We start from the raw sequence: 13,857 nt of genomic DNA, 5'->3' as shown, positions 1-13,857 counted from the left end.
GACATCAACTTCCCATCTCAACCGCACCTTTTTGAATTTTCCCTCCTTTTTGCCATTTTTCAAAAAAAGGCCATTGAACGTGGTGGATTGACCATGCATTCTTCTCACAAAGTGTACACAATTAAAAAGAAGAACAAGAAAAATTACAATATTTTTTTACGAGGGGTCGCAACAGCAGAGATTATATCAATCCTCGGGGTGCCGGTGCTTTTGAAAAAAAGCCCATTTGTATGTCGAGTAATGTAAGGTCACTGGATTCGAACCCGGGACCTTTACCTTACAGTAATGAGCGCCGTGTCAAGCCTAAACCGTTGCGGCCACCGACGCCCCTACAGAGTCTTTATTATTTCATTTTCAAATTTCATATTTTGTGATAGAAGTTTCAACAAGTTTATGACTTATTTCTTTGTACAATTTGTAACTGAAAAATCAAATTTTTATTAATTAGACGTTAATTTTGCGCTAGTGATAATACCTTTGAGAAATTAAATTAATTTGTCTAAAGTCCACAGTAGGATAACTTTTTGTATGATATCTGCCAGTGTTTAATGAGCTAATCAAATCTTACGAAAATTTAGACAAGAATGTCCGAAATTTTATATATATTTTCTTGATCTAATATTTTTGATATTATTAAAATCGATGACATGATTTCTTGCGATTAAAAGTTTTGCTAGCCCTGTTGTTTCTTTTTCATGTTGTTTACTTTTTTTTAATTGTATGGTTTTGCCTATAAATAATTTTTTACAATTTTATAAATTACATTACATCTCCGAAGTTTATCAATTTTTTCTTTGATACTTGGAAGGATAGAGTTTACTTTGCTTTTTAAGCGAATATATATCTTGATGTTTTCTTGTAGTTTTTCTTTTTTTATAATATTAATGATTTTTTCGATAGACCTTCAATATATACAATACCATACTACCTAATATCTGGGGCATCGGTGGCCGCAACGGTTTAGGCGCTCATCACTGTAAGGTAAAGGTCCCGGGTTCGAATCCAGCGGCCCCGCATAAATTTACGTTGTGTTTTGCCATTTGTTATTTTTTAAGCGGTTACGGTGTATTCAGAAGCGCGAATTTTTCAAAGAAAATGTTATCTTGTGGGAAATTTAATGTAGTTTGAGGTCAGATTTGTATTTCAATGACGATAAAGTTGAGAAATTACGATTTTATGTTAAACAAAAATTGGACTGAAAACACAAAAATGTTAATATATCAGGAAAGACGTTCTGCTGGCATTGAACTACGTTTTATTTTGTGCATCTAACGTGGCAGTATTGACATTTAACCCCGTAACACCTTGTATATGTATTTTAAAAGAACGTTACGAGTTCTTTGACAAGTAATGCTTTTTACTAAGAGGGTGGGTGACTATAAGGATCACAAATGCCCTTGATATCTGCCGAATCGTAATAAAAAGAACGTTTTGCCCGAGACCGATTTATTTCGAAGGGTCTCAGGGTCGGAGGCGAAGGGCGGAGAGAGGATTTGTTGCGGAAAAACGTGAGGGTAGAGAATAGTCTCTGATTATCATTGGGCCGGTCCCATTGGAGTCGCGGGGACCGATAAATCGGAAAACGATTTGCTGGAGAACTGGCTGGGGTGGCTCGTTTGTCGCCCCGGTCGTTTACAAGGTGATTCAGGCTACACATGTGTCGCCTGGGATTTCTGGCCCGGCTCGGAGAAAATCGCAGCAGAATCCTCAACGCCGAAGATAAGCACCATTTGCATAATAGTACCGCTTTTTTTTGCCGAAAACCGTGCCGCCTGTCATTCCAGTGTTTAAGCCCATCGGAAACATGGATTGCACACGATAATAAAATCATATTTTTCCAGTATTCCAAAATGAATTAATAAAAACCATTAGTGTTTTCTAGCATTCATATTTTATTTAAACTAGGGAAAATCTAAATGAACTTCTTTCCTATTATTTTCTGAATATTTATAAATAAACATTGGTGTCAGTGGCTGCAACGGTTAGTGCGTTGACATGGGGACCCAACACCTACACCTTTTAAAAATAAACTGATCAAAAATGAATAGGGATATCGCCAATTTTGTAATATTCACTTTCCCTAGTATTTTTATTTTAATTTTATTAAAAATTGCATTAAATTTTATTAGAAATTATTATGTTTTTACAGCAGGAAAATTTGATTAATGAATATTGAAAAATAACAAAATAAAAGGTTTTAAATCCATAATTTTGTTTATTGGACGCAATAATTTGTTTAAAACAATTAATACAGTAGGGTCACGATCTTTGTGTTAACCCTGTTAAGTCTGTTAGGTTCTGTTAGATCGAGAAAATGATGACGTAGACTTGCAAGAATCAGCTAGGTAACATTGGTCGATTTAACAGGCCAGAACCAATGTTAGATGTTAGGTCGCAAATGTAGTCACATTGCTATCCGTTAGGGCGTAGGTAACAACATGGCAGCCATGATTTGAACAGCTGTTTTTGTTTACACGTATATTTATTCTTATTTGTTAATTTCTGATCTATCCTTATACTCTCATTCATAATAGATACATCCCCTGTACTATAAAGTTGTAGGCTGTTAGACGTTATACAAGTTAGGTATGTTGGCAGGAATTGCTTAGCACGTCATATGTTAGTATTTGTCGAGAGCATTTTAGAGATAACTACCTCAACCTGTGTTGCCCATGCAAAAGAAAGGCCAGAGAAGAAGAACCTTCCATTTCTTAGCAGAAAGTCCGATTGTGGCAGAATTCAGATGAGACACTTAGGTCTCATTAACAACAGAATATAAAATCGCCTCATTTTACATAAATATATCACAATGATTGTAATATGTCATACTGCGCGTGTGGTGAATAAATTCCCTCTTATTAGGGTACTAGTAAAAGGGGAAAAAATACTGTACATGGTTCAATGTTTTGTTTGTAAAATTTATATACAGATTTATGTAGATTGAGCCTGATTCTCCATTTTTGTCCATTTATTGTTGTAGACTTTTTATACGTCTTTTAAAAAATTTTACACGAATAGTTCATGCTCGGTGATATCGCGGTGTCGTCTGAAAACGTTGCAATTTTTACTCTATCCATTTTCAGAAAATCACTTTTTTTTTCTTTTTTTTAATTAAATGTTTTTATTAAAACTGGTCTTATTAGACCAACCATTAATTTTACAATGATATTATAGAATAAATAAATGTTTACACTCTTATAAACCCATTGGTACAATAAGATTTACATTTCACTATTCACTATTCACTTTTAACTAAACAAGTTCATATGGCTTTGTTCTTTTTAATGTAAGAGTTTGGTCGCTTCCACATTCTCGTGCTGGCTGAGGCGAGCCTGGTGTTTCGCGGCAAATCTTTGTATTTCCGCCGTGACTTCAGGGATCTTAAGATCCTTATGTAAGTCCTTATTCCTTATGTACCAAGGTGCATTGACCATGTTACGTAAGATTTTATTTTGGAGTGTTTGTATGATTTTGATATTGCTGTGTTTGGTACAACCCCATAGTTGAATACCATATGTCCACATAGGCTTTATGACTTGTTTATATAATAATATTTTATTTTGTATAGCAAGATTGGAGCCACGTCCTATCATCCAGTATAGTTGTCTATACCTTAAACCTATTTCTGTTCTTTTTTTCTTCACGTGTTCTTTCCATCTCAGCTTGGCATATAAGGTCATTCCCAGATATTTAGCTGTATTGCTGTATGGTATAGTAGTTTCATCGATTATGAGCGACGGAACATGGTCCACCTTTTTGTTTGTAACGATTAGATGGACTGTTATTCAGATATCGTGATATTAGATGGACTGATTTATGCTGATTTAGCTTGATTTTCAATTTTTTTGTCCATTCGCTTATCTTATTGCATTTTGGAGGATTTTGGTTGAGTGGGTGATAGTCGGTCCTAGTGATATCATCGCTGTGTCATCTGCAAACGTTGCAATTTTTACTCCATCTATTTTCGGAAAATCACTGGTGTATAACAAGTAAAGCAGTGGGCCTAATATGCTACCTTGTGGCACTCCAACATTTATTGTTTTTCATTTTGAATATTGATCTTCTTGTTTGACTCTAAACAGTCTGTCAGTTAGGTAGGAACTGATAATATCGACATACTGCTTTGGTAGCATACCTTTTAGTTTACTGATGAGTCCTTCATGCCAGACCTTGTCAAAAGCTTGTGAGACATCGATTTAACAGGCCAGAACCAATGTTAGATGGTAGGTCGCAAATGTAGTCACATTGCTATCCGTTAGGGCGTAGGTAACAACATGGCAGCCATGATTTGAACAGCTGTTTTTGTTTACACGTATTTTTATTCTTATTTGTTAATTTCTGATCTATCCTTATACTCTCATTTTACTTTTTATACGCCTTTTAAAAATTTTTACATGAATAGTTGATGCTCGGTGATATCGCGGTGTCGTCTGAAAACGTTGCAATTTTTACTCCATCCATTTTCAGAAAATCACTTATGTTTAACAAGTAATGTATTGGACTAGTATGCTACTCCTATATCTAATTAGTTGAAAAACTAGTCTAAACTAACTGTTTAGACATTCATATTATAAGATTTTAAAAAAGAGGCCAAGTTTTATCGAAAACGTAATGGCCAGAGTTGTTCTAAACACAAAGGCACATAAAAGGATATTGCCGTATGTAAAGGGGTTTGTCATCGTTCCGGGTCGGCCTAGGTTTATAGGTCGTTCTGGCGATTGTGTCATTAATGTTAAGGAGTCATGTTCAGGCCGAACTGGATCCCGATAAAGATTAGAGGGTAATTGTATAGAAACAACAATGATATAAAATTACAACAGCTTTAAAACACAGTCTAGTTTAATTACACCCTTATTAAAGGCAAATTGTTATATATTTCACCGTTGCACGGCTGTCACGCCATTTCTACTTTGCAAATGAATATAATGTAAAATTATAAATATTATGTTAGATTAATCTTTTTATGTAAGGTTGTGTTTGAAATGTAAAAGTTAGTGTCACGAAGGGGATTCGAAACCACGACCTTCGGCTCAATACGCCGTTGCTCTAACCACTTGAGCTATCGTGGCTTCGATCCACTCGGACACCACTCTCAACCTACAACCACTCGAATTTTCCCTCTTTTTTTGCCATTTTTCAAATGTCGTATAATCAGGATTCGATTCTCGGCGACATATGAAATGGCCACGGGTTAGTGAAGTGAACTTCGTTTTACTAATCCATTACATTTAGGGATCTGATTGACTAAATCACTTTAATTAATTTAAATTAATTACTCTTTTTATGTAAGGTATTGGTTGAAATGAGAAAGCTTATGTCATGAGCGGGATTCGAACCCACGACCTTCGGCTCAATACGCCGCTGCTCTAACCATTTGAGCTATCGTGGCTTCGATCCACTCGGACACCACTCTCAACCTACAACCTTTCGAATTTTCCCTGTTTTTTGCCATTTTTCAAATGTCGTTATAATCAGGATTCGATTCTTGGCGACATATGAAATGGTCACGGGTTAGTGAAGTTATACTTCGTTTTACTAATCCATTGCATTAAGGGGTCTGATTGACCAAATCATTTTAATTAATTTAAATTAATTACTCTTTTTATGTAAGGTATTGGTTGAAATGAGAAAGCTAATGTCATGAGCGGGATTCGAACCCACGACCTTCGGCTCAATACGCCGCTGCTCTAACCACTTGAGCTATCAACTTCGATTCACTTGAACACCCATCTCAACTACAACACTTGCAGCAATTGAATAGGTATGTACCTGATTAAAAGCTGTTTTTAAAGTCATTAGTCTAATTTTTTCCTTTCTTTTTAAATTTATTTTGACTTGTGATTCACAAGATCATTTTTAATCAAATTTTATATTGAAAAATATATTGAACACAGAAATTGAGTGAAAAGTTTCGCCTCGCAGTAAATTTGCATTCTTCACCTGTGATCAGTAATATTTTTATCAAATTTTACTCCGAACAAGATTTTTTTACACAGTTAAACAATTCTTTTAATCCTGATGGTAGTTGATCCAAGTTAGAAAGGGGGAAAAGGGTCTTACAACTCCGCAGGAATAACAAAAATCCGAAATCCACTTAGGGGATAATAAATCGCCCGTTTTCGCCCACCCCCGCCGACGGTTAGCACTTACACGACGGCAAATCCTAGGGGCTTAGCGGCAGTGAGGGGCTTCCTCACGTAATTGCATTAGGCCCCTCCATCCGGCCCAATGTAATATGGTTTGTTGTTATGGACTCCTATGGCCTAAGCCCCTTTTCTTCAAACCGCAACCTTACGGAAATATGGAGATACACTTGCACATCTTGACCTTGATAACAGTTAAAATCGTTTAAAACGTTTGTTTGAAAGAGGTCATATGTCAAACTTCAAATAGAACCTCATATCAGAAAAGACGAGAGAGAACATTAGGGATAAAAATATTCGACTTGTAATATCTCATTTGCCCTATCGAATTTCTGAGATTTAAATTTTGAATCGGAACACTATCTACCTCAGGAATGTATATTTTTCTCTGCTATAAAAATTCGTATCGACATACAGGATATCCTTTTTAGATGGTCCGGTTCAATTTCTCTCGAATCAATGACTCAAAAATCAATCAAAAAAAGCAAATAATACGTGTTTAATATTTTTTAGCCTAGTTTTTAATTTTTATCCTTTCTTTGGAGAAAGATGTTACAGGGTACCTCAGGACCAGACCAACTTCAAAATTTCAAATACGACCCTATACATCCTGAATCATTTTAAAGATTTTTTACGTTGAAAACAATGGTGCAATCACATTTTAAATTGGTCAAAAAAGGCAGTTATGGCAAAACGTTTGAAAAAAAGTCATTTTGTTTGCTATTCATTAATCACATTTCATTTTCGAACTGCCTACCTTGCATAAAGATGCAAAGATTTTATCTTTTTAACCACCCTTCCCCGGTGCTCAGAGAGGGGAGATGGATTGACATTTCTATGCTTTGTATGCTTTGCCGCAGTTCTTCAACTGAGGTTGCTATGAGGTATCAGGTTTACATACACTTTTTGAAACTTGACTAAAAAATATTAAATAAGATTTTTTTGTTTTTTTGATAGCGCCATTGGTTCAAGAGATTATACACTGACAGGTAAAAAATTCCGCAATATAACTTGATTTCAATATATTTTTATATGTCAATCAAAGTTTCACGTTTTTAACATTTAACGTTAAAAATCTGAAACTAATTTTATCTGTACATCTTTTTTAAATTTTTTTTTATTTTCCTTAGCGATTTACTTTTTTTTAATACAATTTTAGACAAAAATTCAATTATTAAACGTTACAAAACGTGAAACTTTGATTAACAAATAAAAATATATGCAAATCATGTTATATTACGGAATTTTTTTCCTGTCAGTGTATAAGCGAAAATGTTCTCTTGAACCAATGACGATATCACAACAACAAAAAAATACTTATTTAATATTTTTTAGTCGTTTCAAATTTTCACTTTTTTGAGAGGAAAAATTAAACCGGGTACCTCAAGACCAGTTCAACTTCAAAAATTCCGATTTAACTCCAATTGGACTATGTTCTGTGGGGCCATTTAAAAAAAACAGTAAATCAAAATTTTTGCCATAACTGACCTTTTTGACCAATTTCAAATCTGATTGCACCATTGTTTTCAGCGTAATTTTTTTTAATGATGTGTCGTATTTGCATTTTTGACGTAGAACTGGGCTTGAGGTACCCTGTATATTTTTCCACCCAAAAAAGTAAAAATTTGACTTGACTAAAAAATATTAAATAAGTATTTTTTGTTGTTTTTATAGCGCCATTGATTCAAGAGGACGTTTTCGATTATACACTGACAAGCAAAAAATTCCATTACATAACTTGTAATATAACTTGATTTGTATATATTTTTATATAATAATCAAAGTTTCACGTTTTTTAACGTTTAGTCTTTGTCTAAAAGAGTTAAAAAAATGTAAATTGCTAAGAAAAATGAAAAAAAAAAAGACGGAGAGATAAAATTTGTTTTAGATTTTTAATTAAAATTTCAATATCGCGTATTTCCTCCTCTTGCCTTAGTTACATCCGGAAGACACCTCGAATAATTTCTACCAGACTGGAAATGTCTCTTTGCTGGAGGTTAGCCCATTCTTCAGGAAGAGTCCTTTCAAGATCGTGGGTTGTATCAGGCTGCAGGATGAACGTGCTCTTATTCGTCTTTTGAGGTTATCCCATAAATGATGGATGGGGTTCAGGTCTGGAGAACGGGCTGGCCAAGCTAACCCTGATGTTATACTGCTGAAGGTTTGTACTATGCGAGCGGCATCAGACGGGCATTATCCTGCATTAGAATAGGATTGTTGCTAATTTCATCGAGGATAGGAAACGCATGATGTTACAAAATTTCATCCACATAGCGAGTGGCTGCCAAAAACCGTCCATGAACAACGATCAACTCTGTGTGACTCCCCATTGACATTCCCGCCCATACCATCCTGAGGTACGTTGAAAAGGTTGGCTCTGGGAAAAATTACAAGCTTCGTACCTTTCTTTTCGCCTTCTCCACACTCTTTCACGCCTATCTGGACATAGAGGAAATCTACACTCTTCTGTAAAAAGTACTGCAGACTAATCGACTAAAGATCAATGGCTGCATTTTCTAGCAAATGCGAACCGTGCAACTCTTAGTGTTCTGGTCAATTCTACTAGTCCTCTTGCGGGACGAAAAACCATCAGTCAATACTTGTTCGAGCAGTGCCTTCAGAAATTCGGACACCTCGCTCTTCCTGGAGGTGATTAATAGCTTGAACAACAGTACCTTCCCGTTACGCAAAATTCTCAAAGTCAAAGACGGTCATCCTGTGGTTCTGTTGCCCTCGTGCGCCCAGAACTACGGTACGATCCAGTTTATCTAAAACAGTGCGTCTCGCAGGGAACTCCGATGGCAATAGACATTTTAACAAGAAAACATCCTAGGGCATCCAAAACCGGGCTTTCTACGGCAGGACCCAGTTTCTCGAAAACGTCTAATGGCGTCTAAAAGAGTTTCGTAGGGAACTGCCATGACAAAAGTCGCATACCAGATGGAACGTCCACCATCAATAAGTGCCCTCCATGCACAACATCTTCAGCATTAAGTGGCATTTTTAAGTTTAAATTGAAATGAAGAAACAAAGATGAAAATAAACAGTTTATTGCTTTAGAACGCAAATGAGTCTGAATAAACATTTTGAATTCCATAAAAAGTAAACATTGAAAAATCCTTTATCCTTGTTTTAAGGATTAAGTGTGTTACCTCTAATTGATAGTTCCAGATTAAACCATAGAATAAACAAATATTTATTGGCAAAACAATCAGATAAATTAAGGGCAAAATTTTCTTTTATCGAGAAAAGGAAAAATAAAATCAATTGGGCTGCATTTTTTACCTGTCAGTGTATTTTCGTTCAATAATTCGTGAAAAGCTAATTTCAAATATTTTGCGGATTGATGAATATTAAAGATGATTGTTTTTTTAAACATCGAGGTACTTTCATCAAATGGGGCAAGCGTAATTCTAGTTATTAAAAATGTTGGATTATACCTTTTTTAACGAAATCGTATTATAAATCTTAAAATAAAATTGCTTAATAACTTATTTTCTAAGTAACAGTAAAATATGAAATAAACTAACAAATGCACGGAAATAGGTTGAAAAGCACTTAAATCAGATTGGTCTGGTAGATTAAAAAATAATTAGCCGCTTTTCCAGGGTAATAGCGTTCAGTTTAATGAAATGCCCAGGTTGAACACGGAGGCCGAGTAAATGAGAAAGGGCTGTTACGCCTGTGGGGGGGTTGAAGTGAAGTAACTTTGCGAGAAATTGATACAGCCATGAAATGAAAGTGCGCCGGGGGTGAGAGATTATAATTATGATGCTGTGGTTTCTGTGCGGGGGGCGGGGGCGGTTTGATAAACATGCTCAGGGAGGCCCAGCGCTCATTCCGTTGAAGGGGCGGCGCCGGGTCCTCTGTGAGTGGAAATAATGAAATGCCTCCTCTTCGCTCCTAAGTGAATGATGTCTTTCTACAGGATTAATTTAAAACACGTCAACTGTAAATACACTAAGGGACGGTCACGGAGGGGTGATCAGGCTGATTGTAAAACCCATTTCCACCGCCCGCCTTTTCCCTCCCTTTCCATAATAACGTTCTTTGTATGTATTCATAAAACAATGGAGATCGTGCAGATAAGTTCATAAACTTAATGTATTGCGGGATTCGTCCACCTTTTTGACGACTGTGACAGCAAGTCTGACAAATCATATTATCCATGCTTCAAACATCCACGTCATCATAGCATTTAACCAAACTGATTTTATTTTATATATGTAGGACGTGGGTTTCAAAACTTATTCGTTTCATCAGATTAAATTTTAGAAAAAGGCCAAAAATTTTAAAGTCAAAAATGTATATAAGACTTAAAACGATTTTTTTAGCGAAGGTATTGGAACTCTTTTACTACTCTAATAAATGGAATTTAACGAGAAAATGAGAGAAAATTGGGGTTTTAATCAACTTTGTGCAAATGCCGGCGCTTTGTTTAATAAAACACAATATTAAAAATATCTTTTGATATTATTATTATATATTTCCAACTAAAAGTCTCTCTCCCTCCTTTTACACCTTCTCCCTCTTTCCCATCGGTAGTTCTCGTTAATTAACAGCTTAGATTATAAATGTACAATAAACATGTAATAATAACACTCTCTATCCCTCTTTTCCTCACTCTAAAACTCTCTCTCTCTCTCATACTCTCTCTCTGTTTCTTTCTGGCTGGCTCTCTCCCTCACCATCACTCTCTCTCTCTCTCTCTCTCTCCCTCTCATCAAGTACAACATGTACAATAAAAATGTGATAATAACACATTCTGCCTCTTTTCTCTCTCTCTCTCTCTCTCTCTCATCAAGTACAATATGTACAATAAAAATGTGATAATAATACATTCTGCCTCTTTTCTCTCTCTCTCTCTCTCTCTCTCTCTCTCTCTCACTCTCTCACTCTCTCTCTCTCTCTCTCTTTCATCGGTACTTTCTCGATACTTAACACCTTAGATTATAAATGTACAATAAACATGTAATAATAACCCCCTCTGCTTCGTTTTTTCTTCCCTCTCTCTTTCTGTCAGTCTCTATCTCGCTCACTCTCTCTCTCTCACTCTCTCTCTCTCTCTCTCTCTCTCTCTCTCTCTCTCTCTCTCTCATCATGCACAATAAACATGTAATATAACACACTATGCCTCGTTTTTCTCTTTTCTATTCCCTCATTCTTTCCCTTTCTCTCTTTCACTCTCTTTCTTTCTCTCATCACACAAAAAAACATATGCATACATAATGCGCACACGTACACACACATGCGCGCTTCTTCTCTTGAACAACATAGTGTTCTTGTTAGTAGTTTCGGTAAAAGTTGAGCAATTATACCAGCATGGTCGTTGTAAAATCTTGCAATGGGTTTAAAAATAAATCATCTTATGCCTAATCGTGAATACAAATCTTGTCCTATTATAGTTTGACTGTAGAGCAATAAGTTCAAACCAGTCGAATAAATATTTCGAGATGCTGAGTACTGGTTATCCCCGCAGGTAAGACATCACGTGTTTCTTGTTCCTTGACGTGTAAATTACAGCGATCCCCCCGGAAAATCCATGAAAGGGTGTCAAAGGAGGCAAAGCCCGAGGAGTTGGTAAAAATAATCACCTATGAAAATGAAGACTAGGGGTCGGGAGAGCAGTAAAAGGCGGTGGAATGTCCATAAATCTGAGCCGGAGCGTGTTACAGGTACTGGTACCGCTCTGTCATTAGTCGATGGTAAACCAGGGCCCGAGGTAATGTTTCAATTCCGTCGTCCGAGGAGTGGCTACCGCGTTTAATGACCCGGATTGTCTTTCGGATTTTAAAGAGCCGGCTTCCTTTCTAATGAGGGTTTGTTGCCACTCGCCAGTTCAAATACAGACGTCTCCATCACCAATAGGCACCGGCATCTTGGAGGTAATTTTCGTCAAACCACGCTTCAAGCTAAGGACGTTAAGTGCTCGTCCCTTTGTTCTCCCTTAAACTGCCAAAACCAGTTTTACTCACATTGTAACAATGGAGCTCGTCGTTTATACGCTAACCATCTGCCCGAGGAGTTGGTCAAAAACATCCAAATTACCCTGACTCGATGTAAAACAGAAACTTTAAATTTACATCGGCACAATTCCTCTACCAGAACGTACTCATAACCGACTTTTTTCTGAGGTAATTTGGTTTGAAATGAAACTTTACATTTGTGTACCAGTATACTAGTCTATAGACTAGTCCGAAACATTCGTTTAATTACTGTCGTTTTAGTAACATGTGTTGGTTCCAGGTTAGTCGTCTGTCTAAACGGCACCGAAGGCAGAGAAAGCAGTCTGTTTTTTGGGACGTAGTATTATTGAGGATTATTGTATGAGGGATTTTGCTTCTAAAGGTGGATACATGAGCTTTTGCTTTCATTAAGATTTATAAGTCCGTGTTTGCTCTATTCCGCTATTGTAGAGGAGGTCCACGTACATTGCCCTCAGGTACCCACATTACCAGAGGACATAGTCTGATTAGGCCGATTCTGATCATTTTTTCAAGAATATTTCAACTAAATGTTTTTAATATGAACCGTCGAGGAGTTCAAATCCAGGACCTTTATCTTGCGCCCTCGTACGCCTCAACCCTTGCGACGAATGACACCCCCTTTTCAAAGTACCTAGGAGTCACCATATCGTCAAGGCGTTCCTTAAGTAAACATATTATAGCAGAATTGCAGCGGCTAAGCGGGATATCAATGCGTTATGGGATCTTATTTTCGAAAATAAGAACATCAATTTTGAAGGGAAAATAAATGTTTTTAAATCCACTATGAGAGAAGTGTTATTCTACGCAGCCCAGTTATGGGGATTTACCTCTTACAATAAAGTTTAAAAAGTACTAAGGTTTTTCTTGAAGAAGCTCTTAAGAATTCCGCCTTGGTCTCCGACAACATTCTTACATTTGGAGACGAATATAGAAATTGTGACTATGCCGTCAAGGTGGTGTCCATGTCCACAACATGATCTCCAAAGCCGGTTGAATGTGACAATATGCGGTCTAACACCGGTTGGTTTAAAGAGGTGGCAAATGCAATGTAGCTGTGCAAAATCCAAAAAGTTAATATACTCAGAGAAAATGTACATAATACATGTGCATCAATAAGTATATTCAGACTATTGCAGAAAGCATTCAAAAGACACTATAATGATAGTTTTATTGCTTGGGATAGCACAGAAAAATATACTCTAAAATCGAAATATGTGGTGTTTAGTGACCGTTAGTTATGATTATTTGGAGGTCGTGAGATGCGGTCTGGTTTGACGCAGATTTTAGAAAAACATTTTCTTTATCGTGCCAACGTTTCGATCTTTATTGAGATCATCTTCGGGGCTCAAAGTGTTTGTTTTCCGTGTAGATGTGTCATTCTTGTTTTTCGTGTTGAGAGTGCAACTGCAAAAAGTTGGATACTTTTTGGTCCCATTTTGAATGTAGAATCTACCGCCAAAGTTTGTAACACGAGTAGTCGAACACCCCTCTCACTCTCACACACTCACTCTATCTCACTCTCTCTCTTTCTCTTTCTCTCTCCCCCCTCCCACCTCCCACTCAAACTCTCTCTCTCTCTCTCTCTCTCCGTCTCTCTTTCTTCATCCCTCAATCACACTACCTTTCTCTTTCTTTCACATTCACCAACTCTCCCTCTCACACTCTACCTTTCTGTCACTTTTTCTCACTCTCTCTCTCTCTCACACTCTATCAGTCTTTCGATTATT

This window comes from Cimex lectularius, unplaced genomic scaffold (genome assembly GCF_000648675.2).
Source record: "Cimex lectularius strain Harlan isolate CLEC.00 unplaced genomic scaffold, Clec_2.1 scaffold6, whole genome shotgun sequence".
In the NCBI taxonomy this organism is placed as follows: Eukaryota; Metazoa; Arthropoda; class Insecta; order Hemiptera; family Cimicidae; genus Cimex; species Cimex lectularius.
The sequence above is the reverse complement of the archived record's forward strand: the minus strand, read 5'-3'. Positions refer to the sequence as shown.